The following is a 12,963-nucleotide window of genomic DNA, read 5'->3' as shown; positions in this document are numbered from 1 at the left end:
AGAAATTTAAAATCATTGTAAAAGAGTATACTACTAACAAATAAAATTACAATTTTTTTTAAAATAAGTTATATAATTTTTACTAATAAGATAAAATAATTTTAGTTTTCAAATTTTTTTTTATAAAAATATATGACCCGATCAATTTCTAAGTCAACAATTTTAGCCAAATTTTGATCAAATCTAATACATAACCGATTCGATACTTTAACTCAAATCCATCCGATAATCGATTCATCGAATTTGAAATCGAGGAGACCAAATCGAGTTTTATAACACTGAGCATAATCCATCCGTCTTTGTGGAAAATTCTGAACAGCTTTTTAGGCGCTTTCACTCTTGACTCGGTGTCGTAAGTGCTTGCATCACTCACAGTCATAGTGACTGATGAATATGTGTACGTCCATGCTTCATTTTATTATCATTTTCTTTAATTAGATTTTGTTTTACTTTTCGTTTATACATTAAAGGTGCGGATATTTATGAAAGTTAGGGAGTGGTTGAAGGATGGCTACCAACAGAGATGAAAATAGACCGGACCGGCTTACAGGGGTTTACGGCCTAGTTTATATAAGGTCGAGTTTGACCTATTACATATAGTCAAATAAAACAGGCTTGAACTTTTAAAGAAGCCTATTTAGAAAGTAAGTGATAGGCTTTTTTTTATATGCCAGGCCTATAAGCGGCCTATATCATATTATTTATTTTAAATTAAATTAAATAATATTATTCATAGTAGTACCAAATGACGATAGTTCAATTGATGCATGTGAGCTAAGTAAGTGGTGAAATGACATAGGTTCGTTCTCTCATGAATACTATCTTTGAGAGTTGCATAAGATCTGTATCAATCTCTACAGTATCATAAAAATCAACATTATTGATGCCTATAGTTCTAGCTTGGCTGAAGATAGCATCCAAATGTTAATATACGACGGAGATTGACTAAGTAATAGGTATGACTTAAGAAAAAACAAAAGATATAAATTTAATCAATTGAAATTATTTTATAATTTAATTATATTCTATTAAATTCTAATAGAAATTTGGCTTTATTTTTTATATAAGAGGAACCATCATCTTAGTATGTGAGGTTACTTATATGAATCTATTAAAAGATTTTTTATTTCTTAATCTTATTTTTTTTGTTTCTATTCTTTATTTTTGTTTTTTATTTTCTACATTTACAAATTGTTTGCCATCTTATGTAATCTTGGAATTATATTTGCATGGGAGAGAAGATGAAGAGAAGTTTTTGGCTACTACAAGTATCATGATGTGTTTGTTAGATTTATGTAGTTATTTTAATTTACATATTATAGATTTGTTTGTTGGATATGATGAAATATATGTTATTTAGTTTAAGTATTTTACTTTTGAAAGTGACTTAAATGCATATTGTGATGAGTTTTGTTGTGATTCATGGTTCTATTTGGACGTTGAAATTGAGCTTTTTGTTTTCGAAACAGAATTTGAGTATTTTGTAAAGTTGATTCATGATTATACTTGGAAGTTAAAAATTAACAGGCTAACGGGTCAAGGCAGACCATTTGTTTTTTTATAAATGGGCCAAGACAGGCTAACAGTTAGACTCGTCCAAGGTTTGTGCCAGCCAAATTGAAACTTTTTGGCATAGGCTTGGGCTTTTCGGAACAAAGCTCGGCCCAGCCCAGCCGACTTTCACCCTTAGCTACTGGCCTGCATAAACACTTCACTCGACTTTCAATAATGCATAAGAAATTTGAAATATGTGTATGCGTTTATTGAAAACATTTTTAGAGAAAAATAAATTTTTTAATTATATATTGATATTTTTTAAGTGTAAAATAATATAAAAGAGGGAAAACTTCAAAAATCTCCCTTTGAATTTTCTTAATTATCACTTACCCCCTCACAAATTTTTTGAATCATTTACATCTTTATTTAGATTTTTTTTATCACTTACCTCCCTGACTTAAAGTTTCTTTATCACTTACCCACCTCACTTGGGGGGTAGATGATAAAAAATCTTTAAGTTAGGGGGTAAATGATTCAAAATTTTGAGGAGAGGGTAAATGATTATGAAGAAAGTTATAAGGGGATTTTTGAAGTTTTCCCTATAAAAGAATCTTATAGTAACTAAATATATTTGTAAAATATTTTTTGGGTAAAAAGTAAAGTGAAAATAAGAAGGTATTTTGGATTAGTGCAGTTCATTTATGTAATTTAGTTGCATCTTATAATGATCTCAAGAAGTTAAGTGGAAATAAATATTGATGGTCTCATCTCAACGATGAACACTTTTTCCTTAGTGTATATTTCATGTCTCCTATTTGTTGTCATGATTTAGTTTATCTGTGCTATGTCAAAAGACAAAAAGTATATTTAACTTACATTGCAATTTTAATCTAATGTTAAGATACAGTCTAGAGCTAAAAGCCTAGAAGCATATAATATTTGCTATCATTGAGAACCAATTTATTTTTTTGAAACTCATTGATAGTTTTTTTGTGTGAATTTTTAATATAAGTAATATTTTTTAATAAGTAAACAGTAAATTTGGTTGAATCGGGTAAAATCCAGTTGAACCAATAACCCAGTGACTTAATATCTTAATCGAGTCGATGGCCGATCCAAATTTTAAAAGATTTCTTTTTGGAGTGGGAACGCCAAATTTGTAAGAGCAACTATTAATCAATCAAAGTTTCACTTGATACCCATGCCTTGGAAAATTTTTTCAATGCAACAGATGTATGGTACATCCGTCCAAAAATGGAAAAAACTGAGAGATGTCATGAAAAATATTTAAAAAGATAGGAATTAAAATGGAAGAATTTTTTTTTTTTTTTTGGAAAAAAAGATGTACTCACTTGGATAGATGTCCATAAAAAACGTTCCACGCTTGGAAAGTCTGATATCGATTAGCACTTGTGCAGGCATGATTTCTTCAAGAAAACGGGTGCATTATATTAAAGGGCACCAGATCGGCTAGAGACCATGCCAACAAGGTCACATTTGTGTCTGAGTTGGCTACATAGTTGAACAGCAAATGCTCTGGCAGGACTGTAAATATTGTTGTCTCCATGCTTTGAACAACAAGGTCATACTATTGTAAACACTAATATTTATTGGTTTTTTTTTTATTTCTGATTTTATTTAACAGTTTTTTTCTTTACTCAAAAAGAAAAAAAGCAGCAAGCAACATCACTTTTTTGTTGGGTAAGAGATCACTTCAACATTAAAGGAGAGGAGGACAACGACTCGTCCTGGAGTCAAAGTCCATTTTGTTGGGTAAGAGATTAAGGATTTGGTTATTGTTACAAATCAAGGAACTCTATAGAATAGTAATTCATTTTGTATTTCTTCTACTTCAATAGAGATTATTATATACAAAGTATTAGAGTTACAAATAAATCATAAATCAAGCTACAAATCAGCCACAAATCAAGGAAGAAAATTACAAATAATCAGAAAATTAAAAATTCCTAAAATCTCTCCATATAATTCCTATAATCTCTCCATGTAACAGATTCCCTTTAATTGCTACATAAAATGGTCAATCAAATTAGAAATTAAATCTTTTCAATTATAAAAAAATGAGTAAATACTCTTTTTGGTTCTCAGCAAATTTTACGATACCTGCTTTAGTCCCTAGCAAATAAAATGGCTATTCGTGGTCCCTAAGAAATTCAAAATGAACCCATTTAGTTGAAATCGTGATCTCTCACAAATTCAAAAAAGAACCACATGACTAAAATAGGCCCACTTTGAATTTATTAGGGACCATGGATAGCCTTTTTATTTGCTAGAGACTAAAGCGGGCATCGTAAAATTTGCTGAGGACTGAAAAATGGTATTTACTCTAAAAAAATATAGAGTAAATACCCTTTTGAGTCCCTAACAAAAAATACGGTTTTCACTTTAGTCCTTTACAAAAAAAAATTAGTCGGTTGGTCCCTATTAAATTCAAAGTGGACCTATTTTAGTCCTTTTAAGGGACTAATATCGAACTTTTTTGAATTTATGAGGGACCACGATTTCAACTAAATGGGTCCACTTTGAATTTCTTAGGGACTTCGAGAGTATTTTTTTTTGTAAGCGACTAAAGTGGGGACCGTATTTTTTGTTAGGGACCAAAAATGGTATTTACTCAAAAATATACAAGTCAACATTCCCCCTCAAGTTGGAGAATAGATGTCAATCATGTTCAACTTGTCAATTGCACCTTGAAAAACTCTTCCGGAAACAGCTTTAGTAAGTATATCAGCTAATTGATCTTCAGACTTAACAAATGGGAACTATATAGTTTTCTGATCTAGCTTCTCCTTGATAAAATGTCAGTCAATCTCCACATGTTTGGTCGGTCATGTTGGATAGGATTATTTGCTATTTCAATGGCAGCATTGTTATCACATTGGAGATTCATTGGTTTGTCATAACAAATTCTCAAGTCTTTTAGTACACTGTTTGTAAGAACCCGCACCGCTAAATTAGAAAATTTAAATAAATTAATTATGAGTTTAAGAAGTAATTCCATAATTGACTTTGGATAAATGTGGAAAGAGCATAATAATTATATTAAGTCTTTTTTCAGAAGGAAAGTGTAAACACAGGTATTTCACGGTATAAATGGATATCAGCGAAGTAACTCGAAAAATAGAAATAAAAATATGAATATTTATAGAAAAATATCTAGGTCATGAATATCAAATTTGAGATGAAAATAATCAGTAGTGATGTTAGAACTAATACTGGCTATTTCGCAGTAGAAAGTGCGTGCAAAAAAGTGCATCGAAAAATTAATGTAAAAATATGATAATTCCTAGAAAAATATCTAGGTTAAGAATATGAAATTTCAGAGTTAAAAGCAGAGCGAAACTATTAGAACTAATCTCGATGGATTAATTAAGTGCACCTATAAATAAGAAATGCACATCACCCTATATCAGATTTTACAACCTCTACGTAGCTGCCTCACTCTCAAATACATTCATGGCTGCCATATGCTCTACCACTAGCTCTCATAATTTTCTCTCCATGAAAATCACCAAAACTTTCATCTTTTACCTTCTCCATTCCATCTAATCACTAGTGAACCTTGAAAGCAAACACTTTGGTAGGAAAAGATCTCATCTTGGAGCCACAAAGATTCTGCCCATGTGTGTTTAAACACTACACCTCCATTTGTGAGAGCTTGAATCACCCCAAGCCATTGTAGAGTAGTTGTTTGGCAATAAAGAACCAACCTTTAGAGAGAAAAGAACCAACTTTGGAGGCTCAATTTCGTGTGTGCCTCTGGACAGTGCTGAAGTGTGGAGCTAAAGCATCAAAGTCTCTTACTTTTTCTGTTTTGAAGCTCATGGGTATATACCTCAACACTTCCCTTAGTGTTTTTATGAAAATAACATGATTTGAAGATGTTAAATTATGAGTTTTGATAACTTGAACGTTGGTTGATGAACCTAAGTGTTAAAATGCATGCTAAGTTGATGGGATAGAAGTATCTAAGTAAAAGATGGCATTTTAATGGATAATTTTGTGTTGGGCTGCTATTTTTGGCCACTTTCGCGAAATATCCAAGTATGATATCTGGATATCATATCTGGATATGTAGACAACAACTAACCTATTTTAGTAAAAATTTGATATCTGGAGCTACAGAGCTCCAAATTGAGTTCCATTTAGACCTATATGAAGCTATGACATAGGGCTAACACTCTATAAAATTTCGTAGCCATTGGATAAGTGGTTTGATCGCATTGTCAGTTTGAAGTCGCATCTTGGTTGCTGGAAATTCAGTTTGCAGCAGTCATTTTGTGAAAATATAACCGGAGTTATACAACTCTAAATGAGACATAAAATATGTCGTTGGAAAGATTGAGATGTCTAGTTAACATTAAAATATTAGTTTTTTTGGTAAAGAGTTACAACTGAAGTTTTAAAAATGGTAAAGATGGTTTGTGCTTGGGGGATTTGGAAGAAGCCTGTAGTACACTAAACGAAAAAGAAAACATGTTCCATTTGATATGAAATTGTAAGATATGATTATTGATGATGTGTTTTCCATTAAACTTGATTGTAACTCGCTGGATTGTTTGGTTGTTGGTGACTACGTTGATACTGAGTTGATATTAGAGGACTTTACCGATACAAGTAAGCTTTTGGTCCTCGGTTTTATCCATTGCTTGTTCCACCAAATCCCATGGGGGATTAGTTTATGTGCATGGTATGTTTTATGGAATAATATCTGTTTATGTTATGAGTATTGGATAAGCTGTTGAGCTAGATTATAGAATTATATCTATTTATGTTATGAGTATTGGATATGCTGTTGAACTGGATTATGATATAGAGCATTTGCCATATATATATGTATGTGGGGGTATTCCACACGAGACGATAATCCCAGAGCATGTCAGGCCACATCTAAGATGGTAACTCCACGTTTGAGGTACACGGTGGACTCCTTATACCGTGGGTTGTAGATGTACGTAATCCCTACATTTTGTTCTTTGGCCAGTAGGATGCATACACACATGACATGGACATATGCGTCATTGCACACTCATTTGATATATTGCATGGAATGCTCATTTTATATACTGCATTATTTACTGCTATAAATGGCCCGGTATAGCCATGCCCTTTATCTTATTATTAATCTGCTTCTTTATATACTGTCTGCACTGTTTTAGAACTTATATTATACTTGTAAGTGAGCTCGGGGTGGAGGATTCCTTAAGGACCCCTTGTCTTACTGAGATTTATGTTAGAAATCTCTCCCCTCTTGGGGCACATTTTCTGGATATGACGTTCATGAGACGAACACTGATAGAGGCAAGAGGCCGCCAACATAGAGATTTCATTATTGTTATAAGTAACGCATATTATGATTATTCATATATACCATGAGGAGACTTTATTATGACTAGACTTGATTGGATTCTGTTGTTATTTGAGGTGAGCATAGAGGTTGTCTATGCCACTATTAAATGACCTGTTTATTTGTTTTGACTTGAGTATTTGTACTGTAGCACCATGAGTTATGGATGCTTTTGAATTGTTATTTATGACTACGAGGTAATTCAGGTTTTATTTTAGCAATGCAATTACATAAGGATTGTTATTAAAAGGAAAAGTTAATCCACCATGAGGATTAACCTTGTTTATTGATATAAAACAGTATATTGCTTCCATGATTAATTATTGCAAGCTGTGCTTTTAAATACCATTTGTATGTTAATATACCGGCTGCAGACAGAGTGTTACATTTTATGGTATCAGAGCACTTTTTAGGGAAAATCCTTATGTATTGCAATAACCTAGAATATCTTGTGAGTGTTAGGATGTCTTGTTAGTTACTCTTGGAACCTACCATGATGATGCATGTGTGACCGCCAAGCGTGAGTCTGATCAACTCATGTCTTTGTGTAACATGTACAAAGTTATGGTTAACCTTAGGAGTGCTCGAGAGACAAGAAATGGGAATTCAGATCCTATTGCAGCTGCATTTACTGAGATGCAGGCCGCTATGCAAGCTGAGTTAGATGTGATTAAAGAGGCTAATCAGGCTATGATGAAAACCATGCGAGAGACAAACTGGAAGGATACTGAGGATGTATTAGAGGCGAACCGACTGGCGAATATGACCATGATGCGATTCATGTTGGAGGAGATGAGGACTGGTCGGAATGACGGTCAGCATCCGCCGCCACCACCACCACCATCGCCTTCGTTCCATCACCAGGATATGAATGAAAATGAAGGGACTCATGTTCAGAAGGACATTGGACAGAGCAACATGGAAAATGTGAGTCGTTATTTCAGTATGATCCTGCCACACTACGAATCCATTGAGGACCAGGAGATGAGAGAACGCAAGCTGAAAGTTTTCCGTAAGCATAAGCCACCTTCTTTCGATGGAGCACATGATTCGATCATTGCAGCTAGATGACTTGAGGCGCTTGATGAGATTTTTCGAGTAATGGAGTGTACAGATCCGCAGAAGTTGTTGTTTGCTACCTATATGCTTGAGGGAGATGCATATGAGTGGTGGATGAACACCTCTTAGGGTTACAAGATGCAGGGCCAGATTGTTACATGGCCATTCTTCGAGGAGCTATTTTTGGGGATGTATTTCCATATAATGTGATGGAGCACAAACAAGGAGAGTTTGAACGCCTAGTGCAGGGCTCTATGACTGTGGATAAGAACCTGGCTAAATCCAATGAGTTAGCCAAATTTGCTAATTTCGGATTAGCAATGCCTACACCTGAGTTCCTAGCTTCTAAGTTCCGTAGAGGCCTACATGAGGAGAAAGCTGAGAGGATTACCAGAGCTGCATCCAGAGACTTTGGCACTTTGGTTCAGTAGTGTCGTGACATAGAGGACGTCTGTGTAATCAACAATGCAAAAGGAATTAAAGAGTCTGAGGCAAAAAGAATTAGTGGTTCCTCTCAAGGGAGGGACAAGGGGTATGATCACAGAGGTAAAGAGAAGCAGCTAAATGTCAGACAGTAGCTCAACAAGTTAAGAGAACTTTCGCTTAGGAGGGGAGCTCGGCGAGGCCACCCACCATTCCTAGATGCACCGATCATGGGAGATTGCATGTTGGACCTTTATTCCATCGGCCATATCAATTGCTTTAACTGTGGCAAGGAGGGCCAATATTCTAGAGACTGTTCCCCACCTATTGCTAGAGTCGCGGTCGTCCAAGTCGTTCTACTTCAGATGGTTCCTGCACCACCAGTGATCGGCCGAGTTTACACTTGGAACCATCAGCACTAGAGCTTCGAACCTAGTGAGAGGTATAATTTACATTGGTGGATACGACATTGATGTGTTGTTTGACTTTGGGGCTGTATATTCATGTATTGCGAGTCCGATGGGGTTAAACTTGCCCATATTTGAGCATTCTCCATCTCTGAGGGTTACTACCACTACGAGGGAGAAATGTGATGCTTTATCTATTTATAGGGATGTGGTATTTCAGTTGAATGGCCGAGATCGCGTAGCAGGTCTCATTTGTCTATCCATGGTTAACCTTGAGATCATTTTGGGTACGGACTGGCTGTTGAGAAATTGTGTGTTGGAATGTTGTGATTGCATAATATGATGTCTGAATTATGTTTATACATTGAGTTTTTATCGAAGTGTTTGATAATATAACTTGAGGAACTAGGTTGATTAAGTGGGTTATTGGTCATCAACGTATTGTAGACTATCCCTGGAGGGGATGTATCCGAAGAGGTTGACTCTGAGGAGTTTGATTGGACGCTCAGTTGATGTGTGATTCATTGAGTGGTCCTAGTATACGAGGTACACGAGAGGCTAGTTTGCCTACTAGTTCTTTGGCCAATAATCTATGTCATGGGCTTTCTTTTGGGGATTGGATCCTAAGAGTGTTGACTCTTGAAAGTCCCATGAGGGCACCGATTTGAGTGTGACTCATCGGGGGTCCTGGTGCACGAGGTGCACAGATCAATCAATTTTAGTTTGCCTCATGGTTTAATGATTCATTGGGAGACTTGACATATGAGTTTATACTCTACAACTACCGAGTGGTGGGATGATTAAAATATGCTAAGAGTGATATGACAAGGTTTGGTATGAAAGGTAAGATAACTTACTCCATTACATAGTATGTGATGGTGCTTTATATTAAAAACGCAAGAGATAAAATCTTATTGTGTTTGAGTAAAAAACACTCTCCAGTCAGGTTAGTCTAAATGAGGAGAAAGAAGCTTTAACCACATTGATATTAATCCATTACTTCTTGATCTCAGCCGTATGTTAATATGTGTACATGAATTTGTTGCATTTGTCATATGGAGACCACGTGTTGACTTGAGTGCATGAGCTTTTGTCTTATATTAATTGTTATCTTTATGGTTTGGAATAGAATCAGTTAGTGTACAATATTATAATGTATTATTAACAATTTTTGGCCATATTATTTTAGTCTGGGTTCTAAATATTATATATTTGTTTGACCTAGATAGGATGAATATTTTTTGTTATTGACCGAATACTAATGTGCACCAAATGCTTTAATAGGTTGAGATAAAAAATGTTGGAATTGAAAGGTTAAGAATATAAAACTAATAAAGTGAAGTGCAGTTGCTAATTTATCAAATCGCAAAGTTGTGGTCAGTTCAATTTTATCAATAAAATAATGAATCCAAAATAATATATTTAGCTTCTTGGGTAAGTCTCACTGACATATATATTTGAACACTAGTGTTGCATATCTAGCAAGTGTACTAGTCGTACAAGTAATAAAATGATGAGTAAAGATCGTTCCCACAGAGATTTGTATTCAAACACCAATGAACCAAAGAAAACTAATTTGAATTAAACAAAGGTTTATAAAAATCATGAATGTTTTGTCACTAGAAAGTTAATTTAAAAGTAAATTAATTTAATACTAAAAATTTGAATTAAGATTTATAAAAACAAGTAGTCAGAAAAACAACTTTCCTCAATAATAAACTCATGTAAACTGATCATATGATGAACTCTTTTTCCTGTGATGTTAATCAACCTTTTACTTATCCTCAAGATGTAATCCATTACTACCCTGATAGATACATTAATTAGAAACCCCAATCCCTTGGTGATTCCTTTCTTAATATATGCATGAAATACTAAGGTCTTAAGATTACATCAGAACTATAACATCAATTCCTTGAGTACTATAATCCTGGTGATGAGATTGTCAGATATAGGAGTAGTGTAAACATTCCTGTTCTACACTCCTCCCTTAGTAGAAAGAATTGAATCAGAAAATCTCATATCAACACATGAAAAACACTTCATTATATTAATCAAATATACATAAGAATATCATTGAGTTCCATTGAATTCAGACTACAATGACTCTACTCAGACATAACTAAGGAAGATAAAAGAGAAGAAAGATCAAACTCCATTTCCATGTAGTGAATCTTCAATCTCCAAGTGCAATTACAATAGAGAAACTAACTAATACAAAGACTAAGTCCTAAAAATTTTAGAGAGAAGTCAGATCAAAGAATCTGATGTAGGAAAGAGAGAGAGACTCCAGATTTTTCCAAATTGTGAAGGCCTTTGCCTTATATAGTTTTACAATTTAAAACAGAAATTTAATATGGGCGCTAAAACGTTCAGAATGAGCGTTTTAGAGTCCATGCTTGACGGATGCCCAACTGCTTTCAACTAACTTGAATGCTAAAACGTTCATGAATGGCCGTTTTAGCGTCCATGCCTCGTGAATGCTCAACTGTCCTCAACTGACTCCAGCGCTAAAACACTTGGTTTGGACGTTTTAACGTTGGAGACCAGATATTTTTTTCAACATCAGGGCGCTAAAACGTTCGTTGAAGGAAGTTTTAGCGCCCAAGACAAGCAACTTTTCGTCCTCAGAATGCAGTAGCGCGCTAAAACGTTATGTGTGGACGTTTTAGCGCTCAGCACCAGCAAGGTTTGGCCTCTTTCTGCAGCAGGGCGCTAAAACGTTCTGTGTGGACGTTTTAGCGCTCAACACTTAGGCATTTTTCTCCTCTTCAAAATCTCCTTCCTTCTCCAGTTGCCTTTTTAGTTTGCTTTTCCTACAAGAACAATACAAATTCTCAATAAAGCTTCTTGAAGTTGTAGTTGAGGAAATTCTAGGACATTAACCTCTTTTTCCATCATTTAATCACACAAATTGATACTATTTCATGCTGAAAAACTTGATGAACTAAGGGTTTATCACAAATTCCCAGATTTGAATATTGCTGTCCTAAGCAATAACTTTTAAAAATAGAGAAGGATTGAGATTCTTTACACATGAAACTTATGAGGATGGATTTGAATTATGATAGATCAACCTTCATTGATACAATCTTACAACCAAGCAATCTATCATTTCCTATGACTTGCTCAACCTCATCACATGACTTTCAACAGATCAGTAAGATGAAATGCAGAGACTTTCAACACAAAAAACACCCCCTCACTAGGAATTTCTCAAAAATTGTGAGAATCTTAACACTCTTGCACACTAGTGTTTAAGGATGTACGTATCACACAATCTTCATTGCACTCAAACTACCATAAACTTGCCCATCTTCTCACTCTCCACAGTGAATGATCCATAAAGTAGATCAAAAGAGACTTTGGTGGTATGGCTTGGCTAGGAATAAGATTCTGTATAGGAGGAGAGAAAAATCTTGGCATGTGGTTTGGCTAAAGGTAGGATTTAATGATGCAAAAGGGTTCAGATTAGATGAATCATATTCAGATAAGAGGAGGATCACAATTGAATTTATCTATGTGCTCCTTAATCCTTCTCATTCTCTTCTTCCTTTTCATTCATTTATTACACCACCTTTTCTACAATTTTTTTTTAAAACTTTCTTCCTCCTTTTCTTCCAAACACTTTGTGTTTTTAACTCCCCATTTTTCTTGTTTCCTTTTCTTCCCCTTTTCTCAACCAAGCACTTTGTTCCTTTTCTTTTCTTTTCCTTTTTCTTCCTCTTTTTCTCCAAATTTCCAACACTTTGTGTTTTTATACATTGCAGGAACACCTTTTCTCCAAACAGAACTTTCATCCATTACCCCTTATCTGAACATGTAATCTGAAAACTGGAATAGATGCAGGCTCTTGATTTGATCAACAACAAATTAGGCTCAAGGTTTTCATGCAATGGAAACATTTGGTTCAAAAGGGAAATGTCTCAATCAAATCTACCTTACAAATCATGAACCATTTCAAACAAGAAACAGGGCAAATTCTAGAGTTACTCATGCCGTGAAGTGCTCTCTGAACAAAAATTTCTGTATAGGCTCAATTCCTCACAGGTCAGAGTGCATGCTTGACTACCTCTATATACATCAAACTGATCTCTCTACTCTTCACATAGAATGAGTCATGCAATCATGTCATTTAAGAACACATGCAAAGATTCAGGATTGTATCCTAGACTTTGATCAATCATGTAAAACTTTGATTATCCTATCCTC

Source organism: Gastrolobium bilobum, unplaced genomic scaffold (assembly GCF_033153095.1).
Source record: "Gastrolobium bilobum isolate Gb01-03AN ecotype WA unplaced genomic scaffold, APGP_CSIRO_Gbil_v1 utg98525, whole genome shotgun sequence".
Lineage (NCBI taxonomy): Eukaryota > Viridiplantae > Streptophyta > Magnoliopsida > Fabales > Fabaceae > Gastrolobium > Gastrolobium bilobum.
Note: the sequence above shows the minus strand (reverse complement) of the source record.